The 10,874-nt window shown below is 40.7% G+C and overlaps 1 pseudogene; it reads left to right on the top strand.

Annotated features, from left to right (window-relative positions):
* Nucleotides 1–7,020: 7,020 nt before the first annotated feature.
* LOC101586322 lies at nucleotides 7,021–7,719 on the top strand (annotated as a pseudogene).
* Nucleotides 7,720–10,874: the final 3,155 nt, after the last annotated feature.

Here is a 10,874-nt window from a genome sequence, read left to right as displayed (position 1 = left end):
TTTTTGCTTTGTGAAAATTTATGTGAGTGCATTTTTTTTTTTTTTTTTTTCAGTACGGGGAATTGAACTCAGGACCTTGTGCTTACCAAGCAAGCACTTATTCTTCTGAGCTATCTCCCTACCCTGAGTACATTCATTGATCAGTTACCTATCTTAGGAAAACGGAGCAGTTAATAAAGCTGAAGCTGTCACTTCCCTTTGCTTCCCTTCCTTAGTTTCTCCTGTCATGCGATTGTATCCTGTGATTGATTGGGCAGATAGAAATGGGAATTGGAACCAGACCTAGCACTTACCAAGGGATCCCTTTGATGAAAGCTGCGTAACGTCATGTGAGGAATTGTAATGACGAATTGAAACATGATCCCATCTTCTTGGGCCCAAAGGGAGATTATACATGCAGAATGTACTGTAACACATTGAGTACAATCACCTATAGGAGTAGACAACTGGTCCTGCTTTGTAGGGGTAGCAAATCAATGAGTGTTGAGAGATTAGGTCCTAGGATTGCCTGGGAAGGGCTTTGGTGAAAAAGAAGACACCTGAGAGTTGGTTGTATGTCACATATATAGCTCTTGCAGTTTGTTATTACCACTAAACTGCGTGTGACAGTAGGCTCACAGTCCAAGGAATGTGTCTCTGGAAGCTTAAGATGCAACAGTTTGTAAAGGGAAGACAACTAGAGAAGTAAAACATATTATGACATGCTGTTTATGTAGATGACCCACAAAGGCCTCAAAAGGGCAGGAACGATGGGTAAAGGCCCTAAACAAGGGCCCTGATGCAGTTTTTATTTTGGAAAGAATCAGTAGCAAATCCAATATATTTAATCACAGTGGTTAATTTTATTTTCTCTTTTAAATAGACTTTAATTTTTAGATCAGTTCTAGGTTCCCAGCAGAATGGAAGAAGGTGGATTATTCCCTGCCCCTACTGTCACTCCTCACCTATCAGCCAACCACATCATAACTGTATTCCTTTTCCTCTTCCTTGCCTTTTACTTCCCCCACGATGAGACTACTTTGCATGGAGATCTACCATCTTCAATTTATAAACACATAATACAATGTTGGGAACTATCTACATAATGGTGTAGAGCAGATCGCTAGAATTTATTCAGATAAAGCTTAAACTTCATACTCATTGAGCAGAGGCTCCCCACTTCCTCTCCTTCCCAGTCCCCAGCAACAAGCATATTTCTCTTAGTTCTATGACTGTAACTGTTAGGGACACACTCCAGATATGTGAACATGTAGTATTTCTTTTTCTGTGATCGGTTTATTTCACATAGTGTAACTTCCTGCAGTTCATCTGTGTTGTTGAAGATGGCAGGATTTCCCTCTTTTTAAAGGCCAGCCAGTATTCCATTTTGTGTATGTTCTACCTTCCCAGGTTGTTCCCATATCTTGGCCATTCTGCCTAATGTTGCAGGCATTATATGGTTGCTTATGTGTGCATATGATGAGTTGTGTTTAAGTGTCTGTGTATTCATAAAAATTCCATTTATATTCTTAAACGTTTTTAATCATTTATTATTTGGCACAGGGTTTTTCCACATAGCTCAAACTTATAGTGATCCTCCTGTCTCAGCCTCCTCAGTGCTGGGATCACAGATGTGTGCCACCGTGCCCTGTTCTGGGGCTGGCAAAACATGCAGTACTGGAGATCGAACCCAGATCCTTGGGCTTGCTAGGCAGGTGCTTGTGCCGCTGAGCTATCTCCCCAGCCTCATTTATATCCTTCACAAAAGCACGCTGTCAATTTCTTGTTGGTGTGGAGTCAAATGATTTGCACATTTCTTTTATTCAATAGAATTTCATAAAACGCTATTTATGTCTTAGGCCTCATTCATATTAGGCAATTGAAAAGATACAGGTAAGTTAGTCATGGTCTAATTTAGTGGAGAAGAGAGGTGGGTACAGAGGTAATTACAGCCGAGCTGCGCTGTCCAACGTAAGAGCTCCCAGCTGTATTCTAGTGCACGAGGGCACTTGAGATGTAGCCAGCATCCCTGAGGGACTGATCTCACACTACATAATTTTTATTTCAATTTAAAGTAAAAAAAACTGATGCTTGATTCTGTTACTGAAAACTTTCAATTACCTTTGGAACAACCTAGGTATGTGAAGCCACTTTTTCAAGTGTAAATGTCATGAAGCCTAAAAATTATTTTTTAGGACAGCTTTAGTGTCTAAATTCATAACATGCGGGAAATTTAAAATATACATTCAGAGAGTCAATGTGAAAAATTGTATCATTAATTTTAGGATTGATTGTATGTGGAAATGATATTCTGATTTACCTGGTTAAATGAAATGTTGTTAAAATTTTCTAATTTCTTTTTATATATATAATTTAATGGGACTACTTGAAAGACGGGTGATGTGCATATTTTCCTTTGGCAACCTTTCTATTTGCCCTAAGAGTGATGTTTTGCAGGAACAGCTGGAGGTAAGCAGGTTGTGCTTATTATACATTGAGGAGTGAGGGAATTTCACAAAGGAGGTGATTTTGAGCGTGCTTAGGAAGAATTAACAGGAGATTTGGAGGCAGTGCAGGGGTTGGACCCTCCAGGGCGAGAGGGCAGCGTGCCGAACGCAAAATAATACATGACAAACTCTGGCCCAGCTGAAGAAAACCCTAGTTTTCTGTGGCTAGTGTACAGGACAAATGGGCTAACCGTGGGAGCGGAAGCTGGAAACGCAGATGACGGCCACCTTCTGAAGGCCTTACCTGGCGTGGGCTCTAGTCGGCGTGGCATGCTGGGGATCTGGGGATCGAACCCCAGTCCCTGCATCTGCCTACACAGGTGCTTTAATCCGCTGAGCTGTCTGGCCGGCCTCTACTTAAGGTTTTTAAGCAGAGGACTAGTAAGATCCACATCGTGTGTGAGGAAGAGCGCTCCAAAGTGAAGGCGGAAGGTGCCGTGGGTGGCGGGAGCTCTGCCCCGGGGCAGGGAGACACACATCCGGGAGGCTGAAGAGTTCGAGTGGGAGAGGATGGAAACCTTAACTAACGCAGTGTGGGTTGAGGTGGAGGGCCGGGGCTCGATTAGAAGGGCAGGAGCAGAGCTGGGAGGGGCATTATGCCACACAGTGTGGGAAGGAGATAGTGCGTGTCGGTGTAAGGCATGCGTTCTTGTGCAGTCTAGGTCCGCGCTGAACCGGGCTGCGCTTGGAAGTGTCCACCGGGTCAGGGACCCCGACTGCCTGGATGGCATTTTATATATATATATATATATATATATATATATATATATATATATATTCTGTAATTTTATTGAGAAATAAATAGCAATGAGGACAGTTTCAAATAGAATTGGTAGGACAGTTCCAATAATTAACAGATTGCATCCTCTCTTCCTAGTGGTTAATTGCTGTACAAGATGCAGACATGATATCCTATTTACAAACACTATTACAACAAACCCCTCTATTCATTAAGAGAATGTAGCTATATATCTATCCTAACCATTTTGAATACACAGATACAAAATGGCCATTCATCCGTATCCCCCTTTTTTGTTTAGTTCCATCATTTAAATATTATAGGTGTGTGAACTCAGCAAAATATTACAAAATAGTACAGTAGTCCATCATAGTATTGGGTCCTCCACTTGCTGGATGGCGTTTTAATATTTTAGACAACAGAGAATCTTACCATCTAAGACATCCTCATTGTATGGACTTAGTGTTCATCATAGAAGAGAGAAAACGTTCTTTTAAAGTACTTACCACAAGTACTTCGGCGGAGTATTTCACTAGCAGGAGACATGGCAGGTGAGCGATGCTCCCCGTAGGGCTGGCATGTTGCCGCTTGCTTCATCCCTCCCTCCTGACACTTTTGATGTCTGTGTTATTTGGGGCAACCGTGCGTTGTGGCAGCAGTGACACTGGGAAGCGAGTTCCTGAAGCCTTGAGTAGAATTGTTTTGTCTCCATTGTGCCATTACTCTTGCCTTAACTAGAAAGCACTTTCTCTGTGATGGCCTTTCAGTTTTAGAGATCCCTTGAATTGATGGAAATGGTTTGGTGTACGTCGGCTGGCAGTTGGCAACCAAGTAAGCCTGTCTGTCCCCAAATAGATAATGCTTCCCTGGGTGAAGCAGCGGCAATAAAAGCGAGATTCGTAAGAGCAGGAAGGACAGATGTCTGGGTGTGCACACTCTAGTGGAAAGGAGAGCGCTAAAAAAATTAAAATCCCTTGAAATAGCGTGGCCCTTGCATCACGAACTAATTCCGGACGGAGGCAGTTTCCCTTGAAGTCTGCAGCAGCTGTGCCGGCGTGTCCAGCGTGGTGGCACACGGTGGCCTTAGTACCTCAGGTGGGGCCAGGCATGGAAGGAGAAGAGCTGCTCAGCATGACGCTGAAATTTTGGATTCCGAGGCTAGGATACTTCTTTCCTTTTCCAAAAAAAGAGGTACAACTCCGTCCTCATTCAGGAAGAGGGATTTCTCCTGTGTGTCTGCTGAATGAATTAAAAATGTGTGTCCTTTATGACTGAATTAAAAATACTGAAAAGACAGTTAAGAAAAACATCCCTTTGTGTATTTCTTAGAATTTGAGGACAAGCGAGTATAGCATGGGAAAGGATTGGAAAGGGATCATCTTACTTGTCTACCAATGTATTTCTGCATAGGTAGATAAGAAATCCATGATCCTCACATGGTGTGGGTGAGCAGAATATGGTGCCTATGCACCACCTCTATCTCATGTCGTATCCCTGTCATCTTTTCATTTCTTCCTATGTTTTATTTTTCCTGTCTCTGTCTCTCTCTGCATCTCTGTCTCTGTCTCTCTCCCTGTCCCTCTCCCTCTCTCTGATCCCCCCTCTCATCCTCTCTCCATGTCTCTGTTACCTCTGTATTTGTCATTTTCCAATAACCCACCTAGTTACCTTGGGATCTTTGCTCTTTTACCTTCCTCTGCCTGATGTTCCCTGGGTATCATGTGGCTGGATCCTTTTCATTATCTAAGCCTCAGATACGTGTGTCTCTCTAGTCTCTGACAACCCCCTTAAAAAATCCCTTTCCATAGCCCTCGATCCCTGTCCCTTTGGGTTCTCTTACTCTACCTCGTCTCCTTTATCACTTGACTCACTTTAGAGTGTAACTATGGGAGGGTGTCCCGAACCAGCGGGTCAGTCAACTGAAGGTCATCTGGGAGAGGAGCGGGGAATTGAGGAGGGGACAAAGGACAGGAGACACGAGAAATGGAGACAAGGCAGGATTCTGATCAAGTCTCGTTTATTCCCGGGAGGTGCTGGGTATATATAGTGGAGGCATAGGGAAATGACGTGGCGGGTAAAAGGCGCGAGTAACTAGGCAACCGGGCTATGACAGGAAGTCCCACCTCGGGGCATAGCAGGAGACTTATGGGAAATAGGCGGGGTGAGAAGAATTAGGAGCTTAGCTCAGCAGAGGTAGGGGAAGAGGAACCCAGAAACCCACTTGCAATAGGATTGGAGGCCTGGAGTTATTGAAGCTCCCACAGGAGGGTGTGGACTCCCTCTGTCTTTTCATCGCTGCTTCCAAATCCCCAAAATAGATATTTAATACATATTTACTGACTGAATCCAACCAGAAAGTGTAAGCTTATTAGCTTGGATAATTTGGAGTTCTATTTCATCAATTCAATTTGGCCAGACATCTCTTGAGCACCATTTATGTTCAGGCATGTATAAATTCTTACTTTCTAGGCTGATGGTATCTTATTGGTCAGTGCAAATCTGGAAAACCTTTACTGGCTGAATAGCTCTGTCCTGTGTATTCAACACATTCTTTCCTTCCCTTACTGTGACCCTATGGAATGGAAAGGATGTTTGTTCTTGTGGGAACTTTACGCACTTTTCAATTTCTCTTTTGAAACCTTATAACAACTTCTTGTATTAAAAATTCCATTCTGGGGTTGAGGAGATTGCTCTGTGGCATACGTGCCTGCCTGGCAAATATAAGGTCCTGAGTTCAATCTCTGGTACAAAAAAAAAAAAAAATTTCATTCTGGAAATTTATGTGATACAATACTGTTATTGCCAACATTCTGCATTACAAGTATGAATTAATGCCTAAAGGAAAACTAGAAAGGGGGAAACAAAGAGAAACATAAAGAATGAGATAGAGCAAAGCAATTCTGTCCTGATAGCTACCTATAAAATAGAATCCTTTGTGTGGTCATCCCAGTGGTAAAAGTCATCAAACTTGAAAGGTTCACCAAAATACTAATTCTCTTACTTTATTTGTTTTTAGTGCAATGTAAGTCAGGGGTTTTTAAACAGAAGAAAATTTTTAGAAAATGTTCTGATTTGTATGTGAGGAGAGCTAGGTGGAGAAAGAGCTATTTTATATTATATTGGGTAGTGGCAAATGGTGGGGGAATTACAGAGCTGGATTTTGAAGAGCTTTTTTACTTTTGTTTTTCTTTTTAGAAGTTTATATGATCTCATAATTTCCAGGATTTTAAACATTTAAGATAATAATTTATTTCTATTTTCATCCCTTGTGCCGAGTAGAGTAGCCTTTTAGTCAGGAAATTTTTTTTTCAGTTGTGGTACTTTTCTTAAATTTTTTTTTGGTTTTCTTCCTTCACTTTTCCTCTCTTCCTCTCTCTCTTCTTTTTCCTCTTTGCCTTTTCCTCCTCCTCTTTCCCATTTGACTTTTTATTTTTCTTTGTTATTATCCTCAACTTTACACAGCTTCCTTTTTGGGGGATATTGAATTTCATAGATTGTTGGAGTTTGTGTACTCTCTTACTTCTTGTTTTAATTCTCTGTTCTATTTTCTGAGAGATTGTCTCAAATTCATATTCCACATTTTCAGTGCAGTATGTATATTATTAGTTTTTAAATTTCATATTATTGTAACATTCATAGTAACTTTTAAAGGAAAAGGCTAATTCTAGGAAGACGTACCTTTCTCTGCCAAAGTTGCATCGGGCCTAGACCATTAGAAATGTGAAGGTGGGTGGCCTGGCTTTTACTGTGCACTCCATCCAGCACTGTGGAGAACAGAGCAATTGGCCAGCGTACATGAATCCAGTAGCAATGGCCAGATCAAGAGGTCCAATCCAGTCTTCAGGGCCAACCATCCAGGATTATCTGAGTCAACCCAGGCCTATGTGGGAAAAAGTGAAGGAGCAACTAAAAAAGACAAAAAGGCTTTAAGGCTTTGGCTGAATTTGAAGAAAATGGAATGAGAATTGAAAGAAAGTACTAGAAAATCACAGAGAGATTATTAAGTAGAAATGAGAGCTCATCCAAAAACAAACAGAAAGAAGTAAAAAGAAATCTGGTAGATATTCATCTTCTTCATTGAGCTCTGATTCTTCCAGGAGTTCTTCAGATTCTGAGGATGAGGAAAAGCAGCAAGCATAAAGGAGAAAGAAAAAGAACCGTTCACATAAATTGTTTGAAAGCTCCTTGTCAGAAACTGAGTCAGATGGTAAGGACAGTTTAAAAAAGAAAAAGAACTCAAAGGATGCAACTGAGAAAGAGAAGGACATTGAAGGACTTAGCAAGCAAAGAAAGAAGTATCCTGAAGATAAACCTTCTTCCTCTGAGTCCTTGTCAGAATCAGATCGCACTGAAGAGGTACGAGTGAAAAAGAAGAAAATCAGTGAAGAATGAGAAAAAGCAACAGAAAAAAGAACAGAAAGGAAAAAGCATAAGAAACACAATAGGAAGAAGAAGACGAAGAAGGCTGCTAGTTCAAGTCCAGAGTCACCATAACATTAGCAAAAACCAGGACTCCCCTAGAAGAAAGGGCAGTGTTGAAGGAAATTTCAATGTGAAATGCTATGTTTACTAACATACATGAATTTTCCTGTTTTTAGAATTGTTCCTGGGCTGGTCAATAGGCCCTGCAATGCCGCTAGGGGACAGGGCCATAACTGCTGCTCGCTGCTTGAACATCTACCTTTTCTCTTCCACTGTGTGACAACCTGGGAGATACCACACTGCAGTCACGCTTGTGGTTAAAATATTTGGGAAGAAAGCAAGTATTTTTGACTAGAAGTATCTAGTGATAAATCAGTAGGAAATGAATCCAGATACATCCTAAGATGTAATCAGAAATGGCCAGATGACTAGTTAAATTTTTGAAAGTAGGGATTATGTTAATACTTTGAAATCTTTACTCTGTAGATAAGTGTGTCATTTTTCCCCCTTGTGTACTTTTTATTTACCTCAGAAAGGAGCTTTCAGGATGGAGGGAGGAGTGGTTTGCTATCTCTTTGGCTAGCAGAATAGTATGCCTTTGGTAGACACAGTAGCCATGCTTTCTGGGGAGGGCAGAGCTGGGTGTGAGCCCACTTGTCCCTTATTGATCTTACTGACACCTGTGGCCTTTGTCATCTGCTGCTTTAAGTGAACCAGAGAAACAGCCCTTTGCAGTGTGAGAAAGCCCCAAGGCTCTGAGTTTCTCTCCATCAGTAGTAACTGAATGCTCTTTAGCTTTAGAATGTGTTATGCCATTGGAATTAATTTTTGACTGTACTTTGGCTTTGGAGAGGAATTGTTCCATGTAGACACTGATACTTTTTGAACTTAATAGCTAAAGATTCTAAAATGCATGTTTCATTTTAAAGTTTAAAACAGGAAACTTTTGTGTAACCAATGATAGTTACTTTATTTATTTATTTTTTGTATGAATTGTGTTCAGGCTGCAATATTTAGCTGTTGTTAACTCTTATTTGTACTGTTGCAAGTTCATTACTATGTTTAGTGGCATCCTTGCCAGGGTATTTAGCGTGTAAAAAGCAGGTTTTGAGTTTTTGTTTGAAACAGCTTCATATTGAAGCTGAGACTTACAAACAAGATGCGTGGCAGGCTTGGTATGCTGAATCTTGTTACGTAAAGCTATTGCCTGAATCTTAGTAGATACAGTGTTTTAAAAGTTTGTTATCTTTGTGTATTCATAACAAATTACGGGACAAGTTAAATTTAAGTGAGAATTGTGTTACTGCTCTTGTGTCATATTTTACTAAGATTTTGTGCCTGCTATCTCTTTCTGAATTAGTAGGAATGATTTTGTATCACTTTTTTCAGCTCAGATAACTTTTTGTTCCCTCTGTGAAATCACTTACTGTTTTATTTTAAGTACACTAACTTATTAGCTGTTTTTTTCTTTGAGCTTGTGTAACACCTTGTTGATGTGTTTTTAAAAAAAAATATTCTGTGTTACCTTCTTAATAAAATTGACTGTGAAGCTTTGTGTTTCATAAAAAAATGAATTAGTAGGAATGTTAAAGGGAATTGATAAATCATTTTCATATTACACTTTTATATAGTCAAGTGATATGAAATATAATGATGAACAATTTTGCCTGTTACAGAGGGTGCGCTAATTATGGTGGTATATGCCCAGAACATTTTGGCATGACAAGAAACTGAATAAATAACTTTTACTTTAAAAATGTGAAGGTGAACATGTCCTTTTTTTCTTTTTGGCACATGTTTCACTACATGCATTTTATGATCATGTTGGGGACTGGGTACATAGCACAACTTGCTTCCTTTTTTAAAAAAAAATCTCCATCCCTTCCCCCGTTCTTTTCTAATTCCTATTACCCCACTTTGTTTCTCACTGATATTGTTAATCAGCTCATGTTTATGCGCATTGAGGTTATTTGGTTCTGGCCTGCTGTGTAATTGTGAGCGCCTGTGCCCCTGATAGTAAGCGTTGTTTACAGTGCTGAAGAGCAGAAGGAAATGCAGCGGGGTGAGAAGAGCATGCTGGGTAGTCCTGTGACATGGGAGAGAAAGCCTCAGGTTTGACCCCGTGGTAGCCAGGTAGGTTGTGGGATGCCTGATGCTGAGAGGGAGCGTGGCGGTGAGCTGCTCTACAGGAAGCTGCTGTGGTGGTAGGAGCCAGCCGAAAAGCTGCTCCCCATTATCTCCCAGACTTTCTTTCTGTTTGTGCACCTCACTGCTTGCCAGAGTGTTCATTTTGCCTCTGGATTAACTTGTGACGCCAACCTGTCCTCTGCATAGTCCCCTTTCCCTGCACTTGTTTTCTAGAAACTTCTTATTCTCAAAATAGGCTCTCACTGGCTCCTAGAGCCAGTATTTTATGCATTACTTTTATATTAATGTTTATGTTGCTACCTTGGTTCAAGATTATCACCAGTGGCTTGTTTTCCACTGAATTACTAAAACTGTCTCAGAGGACTGCCCAAGGACGGTCATGTATCCCACTCTATAGACACAACTGACTACAGTTGACCCCCGAGTGTTTCCTTCCCTCTGCTCACTTCCAGCCTTACTATTTTGTCTATCCGGATGGCCCCTCCTTATTTCTGCATTGTGAAAATTTGTATTCCTCCTTTAAGATGCATCCTAGGTGGTCAGCTCCTTGGGGGAGTCTTTCTGATTCCCTTAAGCAGGTTTCATCTTCCTCAGAAATTTGATAAAGATTTCATCACCCTCAGTACTCCTCACACTCTGCCTTTTATTTTTGTTATTTGTGTCCACGATTTTGCCTGCCCTTTAGACCAAGGACTGAATCTCAGTTACTCTTGCATCATTAGTGAGCAGTATACGTGGTGGTTGCTTTCCTTGACTTCCTTGCCAAACACGAGCCGTGTGGAGGTCCACGAAAAGGGGTCACGTGAACATTTATTCATCCAACTAATCTTTATGTTGTGACTGGTTTCTTTGTTATAGTTTGCTATGAAAATAAATAATGCCATGATTTATTAATCTATTGAATTTATGTCAAAGAAACTAGTGAAAAATGTGTTCACAAGTAGCAGCAACATACTGACTTATTGAGATAATCAGAAAAAGTTGTTCTCTCTAGGACAAAACGGGGCGGGGGAGAAGACCAAATACTATAATTCTAATGTAAATAAGTTTTGCATAAAGGAACATAGGGAGACATTTTA

The sequence above is a fragment of the Octodon degus genome, unplaced genomic scaffold (genome assembly GCF_000260255.1).
Source record: "Octodon degus isolate 3935 unplaced genomic scaffold, OctDeg1.0 scaffold00018, whole genome shotgun sequence".
Lineage (NCBI taxonomy): Eukaryota > Metazoa > Chordata > Mammalia > Rodentia > Octodontidae > Octodon > Octodon degus.
This window is presented reverse-complemented; position numbering and strand designations above follow the sequence as displayed.